This window comes from Megascapheus bottae, chromosome 3 (genome assembly GCF_031878675.1).
Source record: "Megascapheus bottae isolate mThoBot1 chromosome 3, mThoBot2.hap1, whole genome shotgun sequence".
NCBI lineage: Eukaryota > Metazoa > Chordata > Mammalia > Rodentia > Geomyidae > Megascapheus > Megascapheus bottae.
This window is the reverse complement of record NC_143511.1, coordinates 83,509,058-83,536,020: the sequence shown is the minus strand read 5'-3', so window position 1 is coordinate 83,536,020 and position 26,963 is coordinate 83,509,058. Positions and strand designations below refer to the sequence as shown.

The window sequence follows — 26,963 nt, the reverse complement described above, 5'->3', positions numbered from 1 at the left end:
TGCTGACAGTCCATCATTTTGCAAAGTCAGTGTTGACTTTGAACCACTAGCCTGGAGATCTCAGGCTCCTTAATAACTAGAATTATAGGCATGAACCACTAGTGCTAGGGAAAAACCAGTTATTTTTAAAGTATGAAATTTATCATTCTTTATTTAAATGACTTTTGTTACCAAGTACCTTTCATATACCGTGCACTACTGATGATATAACACAGCAATCTGAGATGTGAAAATACTAACCGCTTCCCACATCTTTAAAATCTCCTAATTATGTGATGTCAAATAACCTAAAAAAAACCTTCAACATAGTAATCTTCTATCTAGTATAAATTATAATTTAATCCTTGGGGGGGGACTAAATATCTCCTTATCAAGTTCTTGATCAATAGGAAGAAAGCAGAGTATTCTAATTTTTTTAGTGTCTGGGTATCTGATGAAACACATTCAACATCAAGGATATCACTTGGTAGATGTTTCTCACTTTAAAAGGTATATGTTATTTGAATAAGTAGCATGATTGTATAAATAATATCATGAGTGTATGTAAGTAGAATGAGACTCAAGTGCATTCACCACACCTTTTTATATGGTCTGTTTGGGTGCAAAGCCACCTGCCTGTAGAAGCTACACTGTAGATGAGCTAAACTGTCAGCAGTTTATCCTGGGGTCATCTGCACTACACACAATTATGCTAGGGTCACCTGGGTTATATAGGAAGCCTGAAGTTTTAAACTGTCATTAGAATATTGCAGGCTGATTTTAACAATACAGCAGTGCTTCTAATGATCTTAAAGGTAATTCACTATTCAGACCCCAAGCAAAAGATGCAAATGTAGCACTGAAAGCTCCTTATTAAATACCCACAGGCTACATCTCTGTACAATAAGTGGTCCAGGTCTTTTTAGAACATACTAATTAGATGAACAGAGAATCAGAAAAAATGCAAAACCAGGTCACGCAGCAAAAACAGTGAAGTGTTAAAAATGTGGGGGAGGGGAAGGAAAAGCATAGCAAATGATTCCATCCCACCATTATTATAAAAATTTATCTAGAATAAGAGGGCAAGATTAATCATGTTAGGCCACTATTTGAATCACCAAAATTAAGGTGGATAGTACTATTAAAGTTAAGTTTTAAATTTATTGTCAGAGATACGCTTAACTGATGATACAATACTATGAATAATACATTAAGCAAAAGCCCAATCTAAAATTAAATTTGCCTTGGGTTATCTCCCATTACTATAAACATTCAGAATTATTCTGGTTTATAAACGAAAGCTAATATCAAGAAAATACTTTTTGTGAGTTTTACCCTTTAATAGTTACACATAGCGAGTTGCCAAGCCATTAACACCACAACTTTACAGAATACTCCTAATTTTCAATTACTTCCATATAAACACACATACAGATACATTTAATTCAGAAATATTATACTTGTCATTTACGATGATATATTAAGCTCAAGTAACTTATTTTCATATGAAGTGTTTGGACAAGGTACCTGTTCTCTTTTTCTTTTAAAATAAAGTCTTCTTATTCCACACCTAATATTGCAGTACCTGAAGCATGGAGATCTACGACTGCATTCTGGCAACTGAAGTACTGCACCTCACTGGAGGATCAAGCTTTCTGACACTCATCTGTAAGGCTTATGTTCTACTCCCCTATCTTCATGTTTCTGCCTTCTAACAATGTTCTAGATAGATAGATAGATAGATAGATAGATAGACAGACAGACAGACAGACAGACAGACAGACAGACAGACAGATATCTCCACTACCACGTCCATCATCACATCATTTCTGGAAGACAACTTAGCGTCTTTAGAAATACTTCAAGCAAAAACAAGATGCGGGGCGGGGGGGGAGGGAAATGGGGACTAAGACATGAGAAAGGGTATCAATGTTTGTGAAGTAATGCACCTTCTATCTGGTGAATATAATGTAACCCTTCTATTAATTACAATAAAAATATATGGAAGAAAGAAAAAAGAAATATTTCAAGCAACATTGAACACCATAGATGTTTCCTTTCTCACAACAGAAAAACACCTCTTGGTATCAAAATGAATTTCTAGGTCTTTTGATTTTTTTTGGTACTGATCAGTTCCAAATTCAATTGCTTCTATTTTATTATATGTGTCCTTTTGAAAGAATTAATGTACCATATAAATCTGGCTAACAAACTGTAAATTATAGCTTGAATTTATAACACATGGGCACTACACTAGGGGTCCAAGAAACTAGATCCTCATCTCATACCTGCTGAATTGTGTTACTGCATAGCCTTGAGTAAGTTTGTGCTTCCCTAAGTCTAACTCCTCTACCTATAAAATACAAGGATTATGCTAGATACTACAGATTCTTCAGCAAGTTCAGAATTCAAGTAAACTTTAATATTACAATTACAAACTGTAATAGTGATGTAATGATTTTGAAATGGGTCTTAAAATTTAAAAAGAGAAAAAAAACTTTTAAGTTTAATTTACTCTCTAAAACAAATTTGCGTCATTACAATATTAACGTCTCTGAAACTTAAGTTGAATTATGTTCCAAAGGAGACTTTGGAGATTTCTGGGAAAAAGATTCTGTGGGAATCAGGCTGTGCTGGAGAAGAAAGCATACAGGTAGGGAATGGTTGTGAGACAATGTCCTTATTGGTGAGAACAGTAGCTGCCAACGGTGACTACATTCTAAAACTTTAAAACACTGCTTTATAAGCCCAAATCTGTCTTTTCTAGCTAGGAGAATGATCACAGGCCTGAAGAAGTTGAGTATAAGTAGACACCTCATTATCTATGTATTCCATTTCATTTATTTACAGTTGGCTTGAGGTTCAAGCTAGAGTTCTTATGCATAGGCCTCTGTATTTAAAGGGCTGTATCTGTTAAATGATGCATTTTGTAGTGTGTTTGGTACTTCTTCATAAAATGGTTGCCATCTGTTAAGTGAATGATAGCTGAAATGTCACATTAACATCTTATTATAAGAATGACTAAATGAAGTATATTTTAAATTTCATTTAAAACATGCAAGCTTTAATTAGGGCTGGATAGTGGTAAATAGATATTCATAGCTTTAAGTCTTCTTTATAGGATGCTATGCAAATGAAATCCTGGCCATGTCCAATACAGAGTTATATGCCCTTCTATGGAAAGCTCCCATAAACTTTGATGCTGTTTCTTATTGCAATCTAGCACTTTTACATCATATACCCTCAAACAGTGGATTCCCTACACAAAATGCAAGTACAATAAATTTTATTTACATTCATGTGGTTTCCTTAAGACATGTGAATATATCTCACTGGTATATGTGTCATTTTAGAATAATTTAGGCTCTAACTAACTTGAAGATATTCAAATATTTTAAACCAAAATAATTTGCCAGAAAAAAAACATTTGTCAGAAAGAAATAAGTGATAATTCTGAGAACACAAAAAAGGATTCATCAATCATACTTTGCTATACCAAAATGTATTGTACTTTTCTAGAATCCTCCATAAGGTCTTGAATCTGACTGGATGATATAACAAGCAAACTATCTTATGAATGCTTTTTGCCCTCAAGAAGCTATTCTATATGAATTAGTCTTTCACAAATTAATGAATGCATATTTTAAGATGCATTTGCAAAATGTTCTATCATTCGAATGCTAATTTGCAACCTAGTTAAGAAATGTTTGCCTAACAGGGATAAAATTCTAATGGGAAATGAATGTCATGTTTGAATGGAAAAAAAAAAAAGACAAGTATAGAGCCCATATGTACTGGTTTTGACAAAATTCTGCATTTCAAGTGATTTTAGTTACTAAGCATATAATTTTTTTAAAATCCAACAGCATCTACATATGCATTTAACAACTAAAACCTTCATTATGATTAAAGTTTTAAAAATCATTTTGAATGACATATACTCTCTCGTAGTCAATTATAGAGGAACAGGAAAGGAAACAGTTAATATACTAATTACTGTAATTAAGAGTTGCCGATTTAATTATAGCTGGGATATGAATGCTCTAACATTTGTTAGATTATAAAAACAAACCTTTAATGCAGAGACTTTGCTCACAAACATCTAATGGAGACCTCTTCTACCTCACTCTGTGCTTCTTTGCTGACACCGCAGCAATGGGTTCAGATTGAAGAACTTGTCAGCAATCAGGCAGGAGGAGGCTAATTAGCTTGCAGGTTAATGAGTGTGATGGCTCTTGACAGCATTTTGTTACAACCTCTTCTGTATTTAAACAATAAATGATTACTTATATGCAGTTGAGACAATCTAATCATAACTGCAAAACATATATTAAGTTTTACAGGTATTTTGGTTTCCAAATTTAACAATGCAAAATTTTCATTATTAGTAATGTTTTTATTTTATCACAATATGCAGAAAAGAAGATGGGCATTTATAAACAGTAATGAACATAGTTTATGTAGATGTCTACCCTCTGAGTTGAAACTTTTTACAGCAAGAATGCCTGGTAAGCAACATAACTGGACTTCTGAAGGATAGTTTAAATACAACAGTTTTTCAGTAATGTTCAAGAACTAGCCTTTTAAAAAAAAATCAAGAAAAATTTTTGTCTTAATTTTTTATTCTAGGTTTCTTTGTGGTATGTAAGGCATACACAGAGGCAGAATATCTGCTTACCTTGTCGGTTACTAGGGATTTGAAAACAGGTGGTGAATTAACGGAATAGCTCTACTGAGAGATTAACCCATTTCATCAGCCAGTGGAGAAGGAAATAAGAACATTTTTACAGCATCTCTATAAACCATATATTTAGTAGTAACAGAAATGCCTTAATAAAAGCATTAAGAAAAGGAGTAGTTTGTAGCAATTTGATTTACTTTATAAAGAACCAAGTATTAAAATCTAGGCAGTCTGATTTTTATTTACATGAGAGGAAAATTATATGTGTCCAGGAAAACCTTATCTGATAATTAAACTGAACTTTAGCTGTACAATATCAAGGGAGGGTTATTTCAATTTAATATTCAGTGTTCCCCAGAAATTTGAGCATAGACATGGAAGAAACACCTGCTGAGATTCATACTGCTTTCTAAATTATCTTGTATGCATGAAAATATTATTTGTGTACCTTCTTACTGCTACATGATGAACATTTGAATAAAATAGAAAGTAATAACATTTTCAAATATGTACCTTTCTAATGCTGTTTTATGTTTAAGAATAAAAAGTATTATATCCATCACAATTATGGGAGCTAATAAATAACTGTACATCAAAAAGCTTCAGTACACCTGGACAGATTTAATGAAGGAAAAAAGAAACTAACATAAAAACCCAAACAATTTGATGTAGAGTTACAAGGTCCACGTATAGTGAGTACCTATAATTACCAGAGGTTGAATGAAAATGCAAAATTAAATTCTGTGAGGCCACTTTCTCTTATTTTGAACAACATAGCCTTAGGTCAATATGCAAATGTTTTTCAATTTTTACATTAATTGTATGCTACTCTAGCACTGTAAACTGCATAAGCCAACAATATATAAAATAGATTTCTCTGTATCATGCATACATTCTTAAAAACATAGTTAATTTATAGGTATGTCTTATGTGAATGTGTAGCCTACTGTACATTTTACACTGTACATTTCTGTACATATCTCTAGATTAATACAAAGCTTTAAGGACTGAAAGTCACAAATCTAAGTGCATATATAAATATAAACTTTTCTTAAGTTCCAACACAATTAAATTTTAGACAATAAAAATTTTCCTCCAAACTATAACATTAATGACTTTTGGTGAGAGCTGGACACCTAGCCCAAATCAAACCTCGTTCTGCCTGTTTAAATGAGAGTAACCCTCAGTCTGAAAAATTATTTATAGATATTTTTTACTACCCTGTATACTGCAATGTTATTTCCTTTCCCACACACTAGCAAAGTCCATTTTCACAACTGCTATAAAGCGGCATGTTCACAGCTAGTAAAACAACTCAATAAATAGCCTCACGAAGCTATAGCTGTCTCATATCCTTTCCTCAATAAAAACAGAGGTGAACTGCTTATTTTCGGCAGCACACTATAAGAAGACAGAAGCATTATGACTGCTCATACATTCTGACTATCATTTGCCACAAGCTATATCTGTCAGCATTAAATAAAGCTGCATTATAAATGTAAACAAAACACCCACATCTACAAAATGAGCTGTCCGCCATGGCTGTAGGCATGAATTGAACCTGCTTATTGACTCAGGTTGTGCCTTTTATTTATTCTTCTACAAAGACATGCATTTACTTTACCTATAAACATTGTTTTCAGAATGGCAACTAGTCTTCTGCCAAAGAAAAATCCAGATGTTGAAAAATGCATACTTTAATAAAGTTAGGTGTGCAAACACTAATTGTCCAAAAACTGACTTTAATAAAAGTTATCCTAATCAAAACAATAAATTGTAAATAATCTGTGAACTCAATTAACTAAATATATATTTATGAACTAACATATAACTTTCTTTGGGAAAAAATACCCACAAAACTTAATTTCCAAATAATTAACCAAAGAAATAATCACTGCTTACAACAATTAAAGGTCTCACCCTTCACACTTTGGATATCCACTGGGAAAATCAATTTTACAAGCAAGAAGCTAAATACTCAGAAACTTCATTTAGACAAGGGATAAATTAATACAAGTTGCCAAAGTTTTTTTTTCCTGTAAAAACTGGCTATATCAACTGCAATTTGACTTTTGTACTCTCCTCAGATGTTTCATGCTTACTGCATTAATGGATGGACTAACTAACAGACAGACCAATCATGGTAGTATACAATAGAAAAAGGGTAACAAAAACTTTGTGAGCTTTCAAAACATTTTGTCAGCTGCAGTTTTTAAAATTCTAAGATGTTGACAAATATTTCTGAACTTACTGCAATGAGTGTACATTCTCAGAATGTTTCTCTTTCTCTGGGACATAGGGCCACACTATGTTGTTTAGGCTATGTTGTTTTGAATTTCTAGGCCCAAAGGAGCCTCTTACCTTAGACTTCTCAGGGGCTGAAACTACAAGCACCCTTCCTTTTTCTTCCTTCCTTTTTCTTTTTTTATCGCTCCATGATAGGACATAATGTTAATGAAGCAGACATCTGAAATGTAGCTCTGCTGGATTCCTAAATAAATATAATTCTGATAATATTCTGACAGGTACACATTGCACATAAAGATTTTGTCTATCTCCAACCTTATTTTCCAAAGGACCATCATCATCATGACAAATCATAACAAATTAAAGTTTTGAAGATATTTGCTCCAAGATAGAAGTGGGCATACATAAAAGCCACTAAAACATAGGTAGGCATCACAAGAAAAATAAAACAGCATTCTTTCAACCTCTTCTGTGTACCTAATCAAATAATTTCTCAATTGGGTTGGCTCCACTGAACTGATTGCTTTGAATTCACGTAAACAGAACCACAGCTCTATCTTGAAAATAAGCTTCAGCAGCCGATTATCAATTAACGAATTGGCAGATGAGAGAAAATCTGGAGGTTATATAGACACTAAAATACTCCGAGAAGCTAAGATGTTATTGTCACCTGTTGAGCAACTTCAGAATCACTGAAAACAAGATCTACAAATTTGTACTTTCCCCCTAATTACAACACAGTCCACAGAGAAGAGCCTAGATTTTAAAAGAAACAAAAGAATGAAACTATTTACAAACAGGCTAATAACTATTAACAAGCAAGTTAAAGTATTAACACGTACTGCCACAACTTATACACAGGGCCTCGGCACTGTCCTTGAGCTTTTCTACCACTTTGAGCCATAGCTCTACTTCCAGTTTTCTAGTGGTTAACTGGGGATAAGAATCTCATGGACTTTCCTGTTCCAGTTAGCTTCAAACCATGATCTCCATATCTCACCCTCCTGAGTAGCTAGGATTACAGTACAGTTTATTCATATATAGAATATAATCCCTGAAGAAAGGAATATCACTTCCTTCTCACTGTTCCACAGATGTGTTAATATTAATTACTATTACTTTTATTTTTTTAAGATAAGCTTGCTAACAAAAACTATAGGATTTCTTATAGCTGTTATTCATTGGGCAGGTTATATCACTGTTTACGATGTTTACAAAAACAGGGAAATCAGTATGAAGAAAAAGCATGGAGTAATTAATGGGTTGCAGTGTAGTAATTTTCCCTTTCTACCTCCATTTAAATAAAATAAAGCTCAGCAATGCCAGCGTAAATCAGGAGGAGCCACAGGGGAGCACAGCAAGGCAAAGACATTAAAGCCAAACCAAAGCCCTTCTTCACCCATGCTACTACTATTATTACTCGGGCAAAGCAAATATTCAGCCTCCAACCCTAAATCATTTCAATTCTTATTTCCAAGTATAATTTAATCTTTTTCAGCGACACTTGATGCTTACTTCATCACAGCATAATGACAGATTAAAAAGTTGTTGAATTAAATATTAAAGAGGACTTCAGGCAGTTCTGCATTTTTAAGGAATAACACAGATTGGGGATGAAATGAGAAGCCCAAATGCATATTTTATACCAAAAGAGAAGAATACATATACTCTTCCTCCAGGCCACCTACTTTGTAATAAAACACAGTGCAGGTTTTTATTTAGTGGATAAAAATGTGAAATAGTATCATAAGTTTCACATCATAATAATCTGTTCCCTTACAATGATGTCAAAGTTAATGATATCTTATAAGGATATGGTCTGGGGGTATCTTACTTAAATATTAACAAAATAAGTACATCAATAATTTTCCACATTTTTATTCTGATTTAAATTTGTTTTAATCTGTAGAAATTTACCTCAAATAACACTCATGAACACGATAACATCAAACTATTGTAAATAATTTTATATACAAATTGTTCTGGGTAAGCTAGAGTTATAAACTTCCAATTAAAATGCTGAGTGAACTACTAGTCCTAGTTGGGGAAATTCTTATCAGATTGAAGTAAAAATCAAAGATGAAGTGTAGGTAACTAATTTCTTAACATAAGTGAACGAAAACAATAAAAAACACAAAATTCTGAAAGCTTATGCCTATAATACAGATGATAACAAACACACAATCACATACGAAATTAAAATCCTGAGGGCCCAGAGATCACTATATTTGGGTAAGTTTATAATTCAGCTGTTTCTCCATGCCCCCCAAAAAACTGTTTCTCATCCTGAAGAAAATAAACTTTTAAATACTTTATTGTGAAATTAAGTAGTTTAATAAGGGAAAAAAGAAAGCCATGAATATTTTATTCTATTTATATAACAAATTGCAATCGTACAATATATACTTTCACACAGTGATGCTGTCTAATGGTTTCTTCTCTGCCTTTTCATTTCATTTATCTGTTACTCATATTGTCTATGTAACTGGACCATATACAAAAGCTATTTTTGTAGTAAAATGTGACATTATCTACAATCTCTCAACATTTATTAACTTGTTTTTGTGTTTTAAATAATTAGAAGTGGCATTAAAAATATGTACTATAAAAAAGCAAAAACAAAACAAAACAAAAACCTCCAGAGTAGGAAGGAAGCAGGCTTATGGAGTCTGAGAAATAGAACAACAACAAAAAAAATGTACTATACAAAAGGATCAATGCTCTTGGTGTAGACCAAAGTAGTGACATTTATTTTTAAAATATAGTTAATTTTTGGAATAAGTTCATAATACAAATGTTGGAAGATAATATTAAGCATTTTAAGTAATATATTTTCTCTTCATTATAAATAAAAGCCTGTTTTCTTCAGAAATTATGACTCTTGCTGTGATAGAGCTAGATGTCATCATGGCTAGTGACTACATATGGCCTTGAAAAGATGGCCTAATTTCTTTTGGAAAAATTTTCAGCTCCTTTGCTCCTGGCCAAATGTGACAGGATTTACTTATGAAATGCTACACAATATAATTCTTTATTTTAAAGAAAAGCATAAGATATTGCCATGGAATTGTTTTGCAAATCTAAAAAGGAACACAGCTTTCAGTATTTCTTTTATTAGTAGTTATTCCAAATTTTGATGTAGTGTTCTACAGGTGAGGATGCTGGGGGTGGGGGGGAGGAGGTGAGGGTTTGGCTTTCCTCAGAACTATACCATGCTAATCTCACACAGTTATATGGAAACACTACACTGTAGAAATTCTATACAATGATCTCTATTGATATTTCTCTCAGCCATCCTCAATACTTCTTACCTGAAGCTAAGTCACTGGAGATGGAAGGGAAACAATGGTGACAAGACTATTTTTTTTCTATTGGCCTTCATATTTACTAAATCCTATAAACAGTAATAATTTTCTAGAATGTTTTCCAAGTAGTAATAATTAGTCAATGATTCCTCATCACCTATGACATAGAAGATTCATAACAAATGTTTGTAAAATTGAATTCCCTATGGAATTCCCTACAGAAGTCAGCAGTCTATTGAAAAACATAACCATTAAGTTGGGATGCCTCAGAGCCAATTAAGGGTAGAGAAATCTCCCAGAAGAGGTTTCAAATTTATGATGGGTTAGTCATGCACCCCCCTAACCACACCCTTAATCACATTTGCCTGGGATGTAACTAGTTTGGATTTTCCCCCTATTCATTGCAAATGTTCACATGGTGTTTATGCTATCCATCTCCCTTTGAGATATTCAGCCATCTAAAAATCAAGAAAATACAACCTCTGTTGACACTATGTAACAAATAGAGTGTTTGGTTTAGATTTGAGAGGGACTAACTTTAGGACTTCAGGACGGGTCTCACAGGTAGTACTGATGAGGACACAGGCTGACAGGAAGCTCTGTCTCCACTAAAACAGGATTGGCCCAGTGGTGACAGTAGGGGTGCCAGGCCCCACTGGCAGGAGGCCTTTTACTCAGAGGCTCACCAGGCTCTGGGAGCAGCGGGTGCAGCCTCGGGCCTCAGGCACGTCCATTGTTCTGGGGACGGGAACTGAGAGGGTAACGGTGACCAGGAACTGATCTTGGCCACCCCCCTCACTGTCCTGGGGGAGAGGGAAGGGCAGGCACCACAGGCCTGCTTCCCGCTGAGGCACCCCCAGTCCTGGGGCTGACAGTGAATTCTCACTGCCCTGACTGTATAATTAATGTAAATGTAGCAGTCCTGCGTCCCCGGGCAGGCTCTTTGGGTTTACTTTCGTGCGACACTTACGCAGGAATATTAAGTAGAGAAAGCAAGCAGCATCACAACAGGGGTGGAAAATCAGCCTGTCAGGGCCTCATTCCAAATGGCATGGACACCGCGCGGCTTTCAAGAGTGTTCCATCAAGGTGACTGAAAACAAAAACTACTGAGGAGAGATGACTGGAGCTTAAGCTGAGCTCCCACATGGCCACTGTTTATCACACAAGGTTCTTGAGGGACAAGATTTCGAACTTATCTCCATGCCAGATTCGGTGAGGCCGCTCCCTATGTGCCCAGCCGCGAGAGGAGAGCCGTGCCTCGGCGCACACCTGTCCCACACGCGTGCGATGTCCTCGGACACCCACCCGGCCCACGGGAGGAAGAGGCCCCAGACCCCACACTCAGAGGACAGTAAGGCCAAGGTCCCAGGGGATGCTGAAGTACTTCACCCATTTCTAATCAAACTAAAGACAATTTGTTGTAATGTATGGTTATTACTCTTCTTTCCCAAACCTGCTCTGGGAAAAAATACTTCAAGGTAAAAACAAATTCCCAGAGCATATTTTACACCTTAAAAAGTATACTTTGAAACAATATTTACTCATTTTTCATAACCTCTCGAATATTCCATATAGGATATGTTCTCTTTTTCAAAGGAGTTGAGAAAGTGACTGCCCAAGACCATATGCAAACTGAATTAAATTAGCAACCAACCCTACTTATATTTTCCAGACCAGTATAACTTGCTTAAAAAAAAACTAAAGAATTAAGAATGTATTCATTCAACAGACTTAAATTCATTTAGACTTGAAAAAAGAGAATATTCTAAATTTATGAACAAATGTTCATTGCATTGTCATTTTTCATAGTGGTAATCAATTCTAAAACTTTCCAAAGTTCTTAAGAAATGTAGGATGAAAATGAAATACAATAGAAAATAGCAAAGTAAAAACAAAAATCTCAACAAGAGAGGGTAGTTGCAAGTTTTAACTCCAGTGTGTCAGATGTAAAAGAATGGGAGTAAGGATATAAAATCAAATCTCACGTGCCCCACCAAATGCCAAGTGAGCGTTTATTTCTTGTAAGGCCTATGTGCTATTTCTCCTGTCATTTAACACGTGACTTAATCTTGACTGTTCTCAAGGAATTCCTCCACACAAAGGAGCCAATTGTATGCCACAGAACAACCTTGAATGTTACTTGTCTACTAAATGATTGAGAATTAAGTCCATCTGCATGTTTTTACTGGCTTAATTATATATATATATATACATATACACACACACACACACACACACACACACACACAACAACTGAAAATGATATCTTTATCCATTTAACACTCTACAGACAAAAGAGATCAAAATGGACATGCTGATCAAAAAGGTTTACTTTAGACAGGAAGCAGCGCGTCAGACCACTATTATAAATTAAGGGCATTATATTCAATCATTTTTAATCTCTTAAAAATGAATAACCCTTGTCTGCACATTAAATCATTTTTCTCTACAGAGGTAACATTTCTTTTAGGTCTAAATGTACATATTCCTTCATCATGTTCTATATCTTTTACTAGAGGGATAGCAATTAATCTATTACTACCTGTGTAAAAAAACATTCTCATCAAGTTTGGATACCTTGCTCCTTACAGGATATAACTGTCATCACATATTTCAGTAAAAACTACTGCACTTACCTAATGAGAAGTCACATCCTGCTTATGCACAGTAATCTATCTCCCAAATCTCATTTTTACTGCACTAAAATTCTTATTGACATTCTGTAGTTAATAACTTCTTTATTAACAAATGCTGCTTTATGTCCAGTTATTGTATTTGGCAAATGAAAGATAAATTCATCTTTACTTCTAATAATAACTGAATTAGCATTCCAATTCAGGAATTGGAATAGTTTAAATAATTAAAAATAACATGCAAAGATACCAATTTGAGTCATGAGGATCTTGAGTTTGAGGCCAGCCAGGGCTACATAGTGAAACCCTGCCCGAAGAAGAAAAATATATTTAAGACAGCCAATTTGGTATTAATACACACACACACACACACACACACACACACACACACACACACACACACACAAAACCCTGAAAAGTCTCTAGAGATACTGCTATAAAACGTGCAACCCATTGATTTCATTCTTGGTAATATGCTATTAAATTGGCAAAAATGCTGACCTTGTATACAAAGGCAGAATTGTTCATATGCAACATAAAAGTTAAAAAAAAAAAAGCTCAAAATGACTGTTTAAAACTGTAGGCTAAAAAACTCGAAAATACAGGCAAGCCATAGTTTATTTAAAATTGGCAACCACAATTTAACAAGCGATTCTAACAAATGATTAGCATAGCATGTGCTTTTCTTTAGCCATCAATTATGACACAGGGTAATGCAGGGCACAACTTAAGTGTCAAATTACAATATGCTATACAAAACCACTTTGCAACACAGCTTTCTGTTTGCTTAGCAATTACTAGAGAGCACAGTGCTTTTCATAAAAGGAATTGGTCAGAACTGTTTATTAGAATTACCACATGTTTATATATTTATATTATAAAGAATTAGTTGACAATTTTATAAAATTTCCTATTCAACATTTAATAATATCACTACTATTTATCTTCTGTTAGTCTTAAAGTGCACAAGCAACCAAAATGCTCTGAGTCTTTTTCTTCCCAAGAACTACCTAAGGTATATGAAGTAGAAAAGTATGTTTTTAACACTGAAATATAAAGTCTTATCTATTAATGTGCCCACTGACATTAAAAATTCTTTATTATTTTAAATGCTTGCATAGTTAAATCTAAATTTTGTAAAAATATGTAGTCATTCTGCAAACACAACAATAGATCTCTTTATAATCCTTAACAAACACAGATTAATTTTTTAAAAACAAGTAAAATTTCAGATATGTGATTCAGGTTGTAATTTTTACATAGCAATAAATGTTTAGAATATTTGATCCATCATTGCTGAAAATGAATAAAGGTTATCTGTCTTAATTGTAGAACCATCCATTAATTCATAAGACTCTTATGTGAATAAATACTTAATGAGAAAAGGGAAAAAATACACAAAACAGTTTTTATGCTTTTTTTCTTTTCCATAGTACTGCTGTCCTTTCTCCTGCATTTGCCTAAAGGCTCTCAGTAAATTACACTCCCAGTAAATGACTGTAATTTACCCGTTGAATTCCCTTGTTCAGGAAAAGCACAAAAACACATTCCAGCATTTCTACAGCTCAAATTTACCATTCGGGATGTCAAGAACAATCCATGGGCAGTAATTTGAAACTGTTTGAACCTTCAAATGAGGGAAATTAGAAATGTTTTGAGAGCTAAGATTTTCAGTGAGGAGATAAAAACCGGATAAAAATCTCTTAACTGTTCTATTTCTTCCTTCTCCATCCTATACCAAAGTCAGAGGGCTAAATAAACTAGTCCACAGTGGGTTTTGAGACAGTGCTACAGAATGCAGAATTAATAAGTCAAATTTACACTTACTAGGTTAATTTTAAATGATAACACACTATATTAATGTCATGTTTAATGCTAAAAACATAGATAGTGCTATACAGATTTCTCTAACAACTGTCTCCTGGTGCACTCTGACCATCACTCAAGATAACATTCCCCAGCACAATTTACATGGGCCATGTTACAAAGACACAGTGCTCCAGGAACCTTCAGCAGTCACAATTATAATTCTTAGTATAAACAAGAACAAAGACTTTCCATTTAGTTAATTTCAATATAGAGAAATCCCTTGCTCTGCAAATATTTACATGGTCTAAACTTGACTTGTATCACTTAGTATTTTAATATTTAACACAGGACAACATATAGAATAAACCTGCATAATCCAAATGTAAACACCCACTGATGTTGTGTCCCTTCTTCCCTCCCTCTCTGTTTTTCTTCACCTCTCTCTCCAGTCAAGAACATTCAATAACCAAAACAGCCTATTTCACTCTGTCTAAAGGCAGGTTTTCATATGGCAAAATGGTTATAAATCCTCATTATCCTAAATAAAATTACAGCACTTTAAACATTTCCAGGGAGAACATTCTCTCTTCTAAACAACTACCTTAGCGAGTAATAGGAAGCAATATGGTTGCACTTGTGTCACAGTTGGAAGCCTTTTTAAACTGTCGCCCTGCTAGCAAACCGATTCTACATATTAAAATGAATGTGTTGCTTATTTCAAGGGGAAAAATCATTTATAAAATCAAGACCATTATTAGGATATTTTGACTTACTTCCTCTTTAAAGTGAGCCAAAAGTACCAAGGACAATAATCTATATGTATCCCCATAACTTTACCCTCCCCATCAGTGGATTAGTCTTACAAGGAAAGATATTCATGAAAGATATTTTTGCTTATTCAGTACCAAATAATTAATACAGTTTAATGCCCCAAATATTCCCAGTAACAAATTATATAGGCAATAAAACCATACATTTATTTCCCTTTTAGTATAAAAGGCAGAGTCTTCACAAATATCTCCAACTAAATTATAGGACTTAAATACCATGCTACCTGAGATCATTGTATAGGTGCATTCTTTTCCCCAACAGTTGTGTTGATGTCAAAAGAAGCCCTAATATAACCACTGTGTAACCACTGTGACCTGTTCATATTATTCACACTTTGAAGTAAATTTAATAATCAGACCTAAGCTGGCTAAGTGGTCTCAACTTTACATTATGTTCTGAAGTTAAAAGAGCAAAATGAGTAAGAAGCACCACTCCATAGGCCAATGAAAATGTTTTACTCATACTCAAACTTAATTGTCAAAAATATACTGGAAATAAAATGACTTATCTCCCTGTTTCTTTTTAATGTAGGTATATGATGGCCCTATAATATATTTACTCAACACAGACAAAGAAAGAAGTTACACATTTCCAAATAAAGGACTGCCAACATCTCTCTAGGGATTTTTCAGGTAAATGATTAAAAATGGTTGCTTTGATTATTTATAGAACATTCCCTATAGAATCTTTTCTTTTGGGAAGGGATGGTACTGGAGTTTTACTAAGGTCTTTGCATTTGCTAGGCAGATGATGCTCTATTACTTGAGCTACCTTTTGAGTTCTTTTTGCTTTTTGTTTTCTTTTTTTTGTAAATTAATTTAGTTTTTTAGAATTATCTTTAAGAGGAGGTTCCAATTCAACGGATCATTTGTACTCAGTACAATACATCTTGATCAATGTCACCTTTTTGTTTAAGTTTAGATAGTGTCTTGCAAACTTTTTGCTGGTCTAGTCTAGAACCATGATCCTCCTAAGCTTCCACTTTCCAAGTACTTGGAATTACAGGCATGGGCTACCATGCCCAGCTTGTTCATTCCTAAACATTAATTTTATTAGCATTTAGTATAAAAGATTAAAATTTTTTGTAATCTCAACTTTTATCACATTTAGAGTATGAATTCAATGCAGTAAATACTTCCTACATGTTGTGTACTACCACACTTAACTAGAAAAGGCAACTAGTAATAACTAATTACTTTTCAACCAAGACAATATATGTTCTTGATTGAAATATTTTCAACTAATTTCCAGACAATTACATTATAATTACAAACTTCATAATTGCAAACCTGGACAAATTGTTTCTAAAAGTTGCATTATGGTTCCTGCCAGTAGAACCTATGAAAACATAAAAGCTCCTGTTTGTAATGTCACCGTAATCAAGCCAAAAACAATTATACTCATTTGAGTTATGGCAACCAATAAACTTAGATAATCACCATATGCAACACTACATTTTGGCACTTGAACTTAAAACTCTTGTAGACAACTATAGATTGTTTCTAATGTAGAGTGCTCTTGTCCTACCCAAGGCTGCCAATAGAAATGCCAAAGCTGCTGAATACCATGCATCCTAGTAATGCTGTCAGTAAATGGCACACTCACACAGCCCCCAATCCTCTCTTCCCAGGCATGGTCTTCTCCAGCTGCAGCTTAATTTCCTGTGACTTGCCTAATTACTGTAATTAAGGATTAATTGCCATTAATTATTCACACATAAGCTCATCGCAAATCATGGGGTAAATGTCTTATGAAAGCTGCCATACAAGCCATGTATAAACACACTGGGATGCTTCAGGCAGGCGAATCTATCACTCAGCCCTCAAGCAAATCTCTGTGCTTCTCTTACAAAAACAGCTATAACTCTCAGAAACTCGACAGTCCTTTCAGGTAAGCATTAGGTTACAAAGCATGTTTTCCTGTGGAAGCCACAACGGTTTTATTAGTACTATAAATGCTGTTTTATCTTTCCAACTGCTATTTTTATGTTTCCATTTTTATTCTACAGTGCTCAGTTTAGGACAACCACTTGCTTCAAGGAGGAATGTTTTGCAGTTGCTACTTCTTCCATCACAGTTTGAAGTAGTTCCTTGTTGTTTACAACATGATCATGGCAATGGGACAGATGTGGTGGATGTGCAAAAACAAAAAGTCAAAAGATCAACTAAGATGGAAGCTATTTAATTTTTGAATTTCAAAATATCTATTGCTGGCTCAAAATAAACGATAGCATGTATTTATTCATTACAAATGTGTTCCTTGTAAGACTGGTGATCAGAATGGTAAGGAAAATACCACCGAAAAGACTGAAAATGGCAGATAATAAAATAGCCTTATATGGATCACTTTTGTATTGGTTGGGTTCCATTTTTTATAACATCTGGTGTTTTCATGATTATAAAATACAGACATCGTTCTTCTGCCAAGCTAGAAATGAATTGTTTCTTCCAAGTACTTCTAACAGACCCTGGGCTGATGAAAGAATGTCCACAACAGGTCTAGTGGCCTAGTGTTACAATGTTTGCCTAGCATGCACAAAGCCCTGGGTTTGATTTCTCAGTACCACACACACACAGGAAAGGCTGGAAGTGGAGCTGTGGCACAAGTGGTAGAGCGCTAGTCTTAAGAAACCCAAGGACAGTGTTCAGGCCCTGAGTTCAAGCCCCAAGACTGGGGAATAAATAAATAAATAAGAATGCCCACAGGTATCTATTGATCTAGAAATAATATTTTTAACAATACGTTTCCACCTATCAAGGGCTATAATGTTTGAGTAACTTAAAACAGAACAATTCATCTTAACCATGGAATACACTCCTATATTTGTTAAAAGATTTACACACGACAAAAGTAAGTATTATTTCTGTCCTAGGAAATCTAAGTCAGCAGAATGGTATTCAAATTGTTAGGTTTTCATTTGAGTATGTCTGTGTATCTTGAGTTAAGCATTTACGTAAATGGACCTCTAATGACCCCTAGAAACTTCTTGAAAAACACTGAGTCAACCTATCTGATGAACGGAATCAGTGATAAAGACCAGATATCTAAAAGTATAAAATGAGAAAAGCAGCCCAACTTTTCTACTATATTTAATATCTATTGCCCTCTGCAATGATGTGTAGTACACAGAGCCTGGCAAAACTCCTTATCTGAGACTCAAAACTTTTCCCCAAACACTAGGTTTCTAAAACTGCAATAGTGTTTATAACCCTCTAAATTTGTTCACTTCTGAATTAGATATGTAATCCAAAAGCTTAATATTTAATGGTGATGGTGGATCTTCCCAAATCTACCTATTTGGACCACCTCTTCCTGCAAAAGCATTACAGCAGGGAATTCAGGCATCTAAGGACTATAAGTCTGAACAGTTCTACTTCTACTCAAATAAAACTTGCTATGTATTTAAGTAAAATAATTTAAAATTTTGAAAACTTAAGTCAACAGTAAAATTCACAAAAACTAATTTGATTAGAAATTTATCATTTCATTGCAGTGATGATACAAAAATAATAAATTTGTGTCCATCTTTTATTTTTGTTGACTTTTAAACCTAAAATTTAGTACGTTAGGTAAGCTGTCACTTTTCCAATTCTTATCCCCATCCTAGAGTCGAGTCAGTTGCACAGTCAACATCCACTGTCCCAACACAGTTTTGCCATCAATGTCATGTAATTGATACTTCCCTATTTTTGTCACCTTGCCTTGATGCCAGCTGCCAAGCTCTGCCATGTCACTTTCCATTTGTGGACTCCCAAGTCCCTTGATCTGGCTAATTAGGGTTTATGTGTTAATTGGAGTAAAAACAAAGATGGAAGTCACAGGCACAAATTTCAAAACACAGCCATAAATTGAAGAGCTGCTAAGCAGAGAAAAAATGCCTTCATGGAACAAGTGTCAAGTTGATTTTATCATTAGAAAGGCCCAGAGTTTCCTGGCAAAGTGACATCGTAAGTTCTTTTTAAAAGATTAAAGAGAAAAGTAATACATTAAACATATTATTCTTGTGACAGCAAAATGCACAGTAAATCTAACAGAGATTCTTATTTTACTTCATTTCACAAAAAAACAGACACGTCAAATTTAATTTATTTTTAAAATCTAAAATAAAATCGAGCACTTGGAAATCATGGAATGCAATTTCAGTGAGAAAAAGATATTTCAATTAACATTCTGGATATACTAATACTTTGCTGCTAAAAGATAACATGATTCATAAATAATTACCACAGATTACAGAAAAGATTTTCTGAATGCAAATCTAGATTGCACAGTCTAGATTCCAGATGCTTATTTCAAATGTCAGTTAAGCCCAACTTCAAAAGGTGACTATATGCTAGTAGCATATAATAGCATATTGATCAGAGTTTGTAACATTCCCCAAAACCTTGCTCCAAAACATTACTATCAACTGATAACACAGGTTATAAATGACAACACACTATATAAATATAATACAGTATAATATAAAAACTAAACGAAATCTGGGCCAAGGTGGTCCATGCCTGTAATATTCGCTACTCAGGAGGCTGAGATCTGAGGATAACAGTTCAAGGCCAGCCCTACTCTTACTTCCAATTAAACACCAGAAAACCAGAAGTGGAACTACAGCTCAAAGTCGTGGAGCACTAGCCTTGAGAGAAAGGTCAAGGACAGCATCCAGGTCCCAGGTTTAAGAAAACCAACAAACAAAAAACCTTAAGAAAAGAACTAATATTTTTCTTTTGCCATTTTGTTTTGATTTAAAAATATTCATACTTGGGGCCGGGAGTTCGGCCTAGTGGTTGAGTGCTTGCCTAGCATGCACGAAGACCTGGGTTCAACTCCTCAGTACCACATACATAGATAAAAAACCACCAGAAGTGGTGCTGAGGCTCAAGTGGTAGAGCTCTAGCCTTAAGAAAGTCTAAGGACAGGGCCGGGAGTTTAGCCTAGTGGTAGAGTGCTTGCCTAGCATGCACGAAGACCTGGGTTCAATTCCTTGGTACCACATACTTAGAAAAAGCCAGAAGTGGTGCTGAGGCTCAAGTGGTAGAGTTCTAGCCTTGAGAAAAAATCCAAGGACAGAGCTCAGGCCCTAAGCTCAAGCCCAGGACTGGCAAAAAAAAAGAAAGAAAAGAAAAAGTCTAAGGACAGTGCTCAGGCCCTGAGCTCAAGCCCAGGACTAGCAAAAAAAAAAAAAATATATTCATACCTAGTCAGTTATATTTAGTTGACAAAAAAGTATAGGAGGAGCTGGGTGCTGGTGGCTCATGCCAGTAATCCTAGCTAATCAGGAGACTGACATATGAGGATTGTGGTTCAAAGAGGAAAGTTTGTGAGACTCTTATCTGCAATTAACCAACAGAAAATGGGAAATGGAGCTGTGCTGGACCACAAAAGAAAAAAAGTATTAGATGATTAACTCACCTGTTATACATGTTTTATAGTTATCTGGAATTAGCTAAGAATAATAGTAAAAACAATGGTGAATAACAATAGCCACTAATAAGAAACACATTTTTATAGCTTTATAATGATATAAAGAGCTTTCATATATATTATCTGAAATTATGACAGTAAAAGAAACTATGAAACATGTATAGCATGCATCTAAGGTTTTTTTCAAAGAAATCATCAAATCATTTTCAGGTATACCAGAACATTAACTATCTTACAAAAATGTTCACATTATTAGTTGAAATACTATGTGGGATTAAAAGTCAAATTAGTAAATTAGTCTTATGTAGTATGTTTCAAATGGTGTAATGTTAATAAAAGAGGTACATCAGTAACTCCTCTCAATTTTTTCTTTCATTTCTGCATATCATTTTAGTCAATAAAACATGATATCTGCTCTTTAAATAGTATACTTCAAGTTAGATTTCTACTTTTTGAAGATGTTCCTTACTTCAATCTCATATTTTAGTTTTAGGATTCTAACTTCCTTTAGTATTTTTTTTAACTCTTTAGTAACCTAAAGAAAAAAAAAACAAATGAATTAAAGAACTTTTCTGTGGACCATAAAAAGTAAACTTTACAATATGCAATATGCACCTATCTTCTGTTAAGGAACAGCATATTCTAATAAAAAAACATTCTTTTGAAAAGTTTTGGCAACAGTGCTTTTACATTTCTTAAGTAGATAAAATATATAAATAAATTTAAATTTTCTCCAGGCCTACAAGAGAAGGAAACCATTTACTTCTAATATTCTCAAGAAAAATACCTTAAATTTCTAATAATTTTACTTGAAAGAAAAAGTGATAATATAACATAAGGACATCTGAAACTTCTACTACACATTATATCACCAGCAACTTTATAAAACTTTTTAAACCAAACTATCTAGTAACTTGAAAGATGTTTTAACCTAAAATAACTAATCTAATTTCTACAAATTAACAGATGTCCACAAGAAACAGTAGAAAGAAAGGAATGCATATGTGAACACCATCAGCATCCAAATGAGTTTATTATAGGACTCTTTAAAGCACATCTGATCTTGGCTCCAGCCTGTAGTCTACCTTTCAACTTGCAAATGACAGTGTCACCAAACACTGTCCTTCCATCAATCAAGCTGGGTCATGAATATACAAAAGGCAGCAGAGAGGCTGGTTACCTCCTGCAGTTCAACTTGGCCTAATTATCTAGGCCTTTCTTTTGGTTACAGTCTGAAGGGTATACACCCAGTCAGCTGCTGGGCAGCCGGAGGCCTAATCAAGAGAGGTTATGCATACTGACCCTTATATGGACATCCAATGCAAGTTAAATGTGAGCACCAAATGTCATCTTTCTTATTCATCATTATAAAATTTCCCTCCCCTTTCGAAATACCAATCTGCTGCCATTTTCAGATACTCCTCTTACCCCCCTCCAAGCTGTCATTTCACTGTGCATGCTGCCAGTTGAGTGAATTAGCATTCTAACTGATGTGCTGCTTTTCTCAGGCAAATCCTCGAGCTGCGTTAACTAATGACTTCTTTCCAGAAAAAGAACTGATAGCTAACCTAACCATTGAGAGAGAGAGAGACAGAGAGAGACACAGAGAGAGAGAGAGAGAGAGAGAGACAGAGAGAGAGAGACAGAGACAGAGACAGAGAGACAGAGAGACAGAGAGACAGAGAGAGAGAGAGAGAGAGAGAGAGAGAGAGAGAGAGAGAGAGAGAGAGAGATTGCATTTCCACATATCAAAAACCTAATGATAACAAAATCTGTTGTTACTATGACTAGGTCTAAATCCAACTAAGTTAGAAGGTTGTGGTTGTCCACTTCACTAATAGTTTGTTCGTTTTTCATTCCACTACCAAGAAACAACCAACAACATAGTAAATAGAATCTAAATAATGCTAAAGTCAGAGACAGTAGGGTATAACGGTGTTCACTAAATTAAGACAATTTATTAACCATAAATGGCTGGTGAAGATGGAAAGAAAGCAAATACTAAAGAGCAGTTCTCCTATCTCATCAAAATGAGGATAAATCTGGGACGACAACAAACTTGACCTAGTGCCATATGGCCATAGCTATTTGGTACATGTAAGACTCAAAAATTTCTGCAGTCCTATGCTACTGCTGCTACTACAACTGCTACTATTACTGCTGCTACTATTACTGCTACTGCTGCTGCTGCTTCTGCTACTTTGAAGGAGGAGCAGGTTAACAATGATGGTACAATATAACCAGGACACCAAACAGGCTTGTGATGTGGAACTCAAAAAACAGATCCTAATAAAATGTATGGGACATGATATAGGAAATGAAAAGGAAGGTCAAGGCTAAAAGAACATTCCATTGAAATATACATGAATATGTTAGTAAAGAAAAAAATGAGGAGAGATTGTGTGTGTGTGTGTGTGTGTGTGTGTGTGTGTGTGTGTGTGTGTGTGAATTTTTGCTTTCTCTATATACACAATAAAGAGACAATGCCATCTGGTATGGCAAAAGATTCTATAGTGACATAATCCTACAAGTCCTAGAGGTACTGAAAAGTGATGTATAACTAAAACAGTTGGAAAAAATGAGTAAAAATTGGAGAAAGTAGTTTCATGATTAAGTATAGAAGGCTTAATGATTCTAATATTCTGATTAATTGGCTTATAAAATAAATACAAATTTACTGAGTATTTATTAAAAGCTTTATATAAAGCTTTACATAAAAAGAATGAAAAAGCATACAAGATTTAACCATATTATATTTGCAATACAGATTAGAAAATATTACTATATTTATTATATATTCTTTACTTTTTTGACAGCATTTGATATTAAATGTAAAGACCTTAATCATGTCAGGCAAGGGCTCTATCACTGAGCTATATTCCTAGCCCTAACTACATTCTTAACAAATAATTATTAGTGATTTATCAATAAAAGTGAGTAATACAAAAAAGTAAATTTTATGACTGAGAGAATTATTCTAAGGAGGTACACCATATCTAGTAGAGAAAAACCTATGAAATATGACCTACTTTAAAATTATTGTATGAAGGTGAAAATCTTTTTGTATTAACAAAAAAAGTTTAATTAAGTAATTAAATCATGAAACAAAATAATCAAGTGTTCTTTTTTTGTCAAAAAAAAAAATGTGCTCACGGGCAAGGGAGGGTAGCCTAGTGGTAGAGTGTTCACCTAGCATGTACAAAGCCCTGGGTTTGACTCCTTAGTACTACATACATAGAAAAAGCCAGAAGTGGCACTGTGTTAGTGGCAAACTGCTAGCCTTGAGCAAAAAGAGCCAAGGACAAAGCCGGGCACAGTGGCTCAAGCCTGTAATCCTAGCTATTCAGGAAGCTGAGATCTGAGGATCAAGGTACAAAGCCAACCTGGGCACAAAAGAAATGAGACTCTTATCTCCAATTAACCCCTAGAAAATGGGAAGTGAGGCTTGGCTCAAGGGTAGAGCAGTAGTCTTGAGCTGAAGAACTCAGGGACAGTGCCCAGACAGAGTTCAAGCCCCATGACCCACCCAAAAAAAAAAAAAAAAAATGGAGTCCAAGGACAGTGCGCAGGCCCTGAGTTCAAACCCCAGGACCGGGAAAAAAAAAGTGCTCATTACCTGACTTACAAAATGGTAACCCCTCTGTATGATACCTTAACAACAATAAAATCATATTTAAATTTAAAAGGTAGAAATGTCTGACTAGGACAAAATATTCTTATACGAGAGTAGTAGAATTATTCTACCAAATTTATACACTAAGTTGAAAGTGTTCTTACACTTTCCTTCAAAATCATAGAATCCGTGATTCTTTTAACCTACTTTAATTATACAGTGTTATATCTTATTTCTATCACCAGAATATAACATCCTTTCTGGTATATGTGGAGTGCTCAGTAAGTGCTGAATGAATAAACAAACAAAAAAGGTCCAATTCTAGACTAGAGAGAATGAACTTGATTCTACAGGCAAAAGATGAATATTATTAGAAGCAATATCAGCAAAGCTGTACTAAACCTACCAGCACAACTATGTTCATTGCAGCATTATTCATCATAGCTAAGATATGGAACCAACCCAGATTTCCCTCAGTAGATTAATGGATCATGAAGATGTATATTTACACCATGAAATTCTATGCTGCCACCAGAAATAATGGCACTGCCCCTTTTGTAAGGAAATGGAAAGACTTGGAAAAAAATCACAGTAAGTGAAGTAAAGTCAGACCCATAGAAACACAGGCTCCAAGGTTTCCCTCATTTGTAACAATTAGTATACCTTTAGGATTCTCCCAACAAGAGGATCATAATAGCTCAAAAGCTATGTATGTATGTCCATATAGGATGAGACTAAGCAAAATGAACACCAAGATAAACAAGAGGTTTATCTTTGTGACTGTTGTTCTTAATGTACTATGTGAAGCTATTTCTTTTTTCTTCTTTTCCCCTTAAGGTTTATCTCATATTGTTATTGTATCTGATTCTGATACTTGGTATATTGTACATATGTTTATTTGTGTATCTGAAAAAGGGAAGGTAAGGGAATAACAAGACGAGTGAGGAGAGAGGGAAGGAAAGTGGGAGAAAACATGGTAAGGAATAACAATACTCTAAAAGTAATGTACCCACTACCTGATGAATGTAACTGCAACCCCTCTATACATAACCCCAACAATAAAGTAAAATTTTAAAAAGAAGCAATATCAGAAACAAAACTTTTCAGCAAAATAATAAGACTAAAGCAAGAACTCCATAAAGAGTTCTAGTTGGGGCTTATCCCAACAAGCACTTACTGAGTGCAACTCAATGCCCTTGTTATTTTAATTTCAAACATATATTTTTCTTTCTATTCTACATCTACACACGGTCTCTTAAGTAAAATGACCATCCCTTCCCTTCTCTACTGAGAAGGCTCTACTGAGCCTTCAGAAAATATACCAGGTATCAATAGCAAATACCTGCAATCCTAGCTAATCTGGGACTGAGGAGTGTGTTTTGGGGGTGGGGAGGAACAAAGGTTTGAAACTAACCAAGACAGAAAAGTTCATGAGATCCTTCTCACAACTAATATCTGAGTGAAGCAGTACACACTTGTCCTACTAAGTTACTTGGTAGGGTGTGAGATTGAAATGATCCTTGTTTCAAGACATACAGGAAAGTATGAGATTCCTTGTCAACAGAGGGAAGCTGGACAAACTGCCTGTTATACCAGAAACTATGGAAAGTCTAAAAATAGATGAATAACATTCCAGGCATCTTAAGAAGAAACAAGATTCCTATATTAAAATAACCAGAAAGGCCAGGAGCTACTGGCTCACATCTATGTTAGCTACCCAGGCTAAGATATAGGGATTGTGGTTAGAAGCCAGCCTGCGCAAGAGAGTCCTAAAGACTCTTATTTCCGAGTCTCTACCAAAGAGCCAAAAGTGGAGCTGTGACTCAAGTGGTACAATGATAGCCTTGTTAAAAAAAAGCTCAGGGACAGCACCTAGACCCTAAAATCAAGCTCCAGGGCAAGCATATACACAAAATAACAAAAACAACAAGCATACTTGATGGACATTCAGAGTCCAGAGGGGAGGCCTGAGTTCAAACCCTAACACCACAAAAAAAGAAAAGAAAATTCCTGTTATATTACTTATACAACAAAAAGCTAAAAACAACTGAAATGTCCAAGCATATAGAAATGATTTGAAAAAATCAGGACAAGCTGATCACCAGTGGCTCACGCCTGTAATCCTAGCAACTCAGGAGGCTGAGATCTGAGGATCATGGTTCAAAGCCAGTCCGGGCACAAAAATCCATGAGACTCTTCTCCAACTAATCACCAAAAAGCAGTAATATGAAACCAGGTGCAGGTGGCTCATGCATGTAATGCTAGCAATTCAGGACTGAGATCTGAAGATTGAAGTTCAAAGCTAGCCCAGAAAGGGAAATCTGTGAAACACTTCTCTACAATTAATCACAGAAAAAGCTAGAAGTTGTACTGTGGCTCAAAGTGGTAGAGTACTAGCCTTGAGCTGAAAAGTTCAGGGATAGTGCTCAGGCCCAGAGTTTAAGA

At 34.8% G+C, this 26,963-nt stretch overlaps 1 protein-coding gene and 1 long non-coding RNA gene across 5 annotated transcripts in view; one reads left to right on the top strand and one right to left on the bottom strand.

Annotated features, from left to right (window-relative positions):
* Pbx3 (PBX homeobox 3) overlaps positions 1 to 26,963 on the bottom strand; it is a 222,134-nt gene that overhangs the window by 76,122 nt on the left and 119,049 nt on the right. The gene's annotated exons all lie outside the window — the stretch shown is intronic.
* LOC150065963 (uncharacterized) lies at positions 11,237 to 17,715 on the top strand. Of its 2 annotated transcripts, none has more exons than XR_016534810.1 (3): positions 11,237 to 11,565; positions 16,019 to 16,119; positions 17,496 to 17,715. It is a non-coding gene; the product is annotated as an uncharacterized LOC150065963 (long non-coding RNA). The 2 variants fall into 2 exon arrangements; XR_016534811.1 differs by having other exon boundaries at positions 11,237 to 11,594.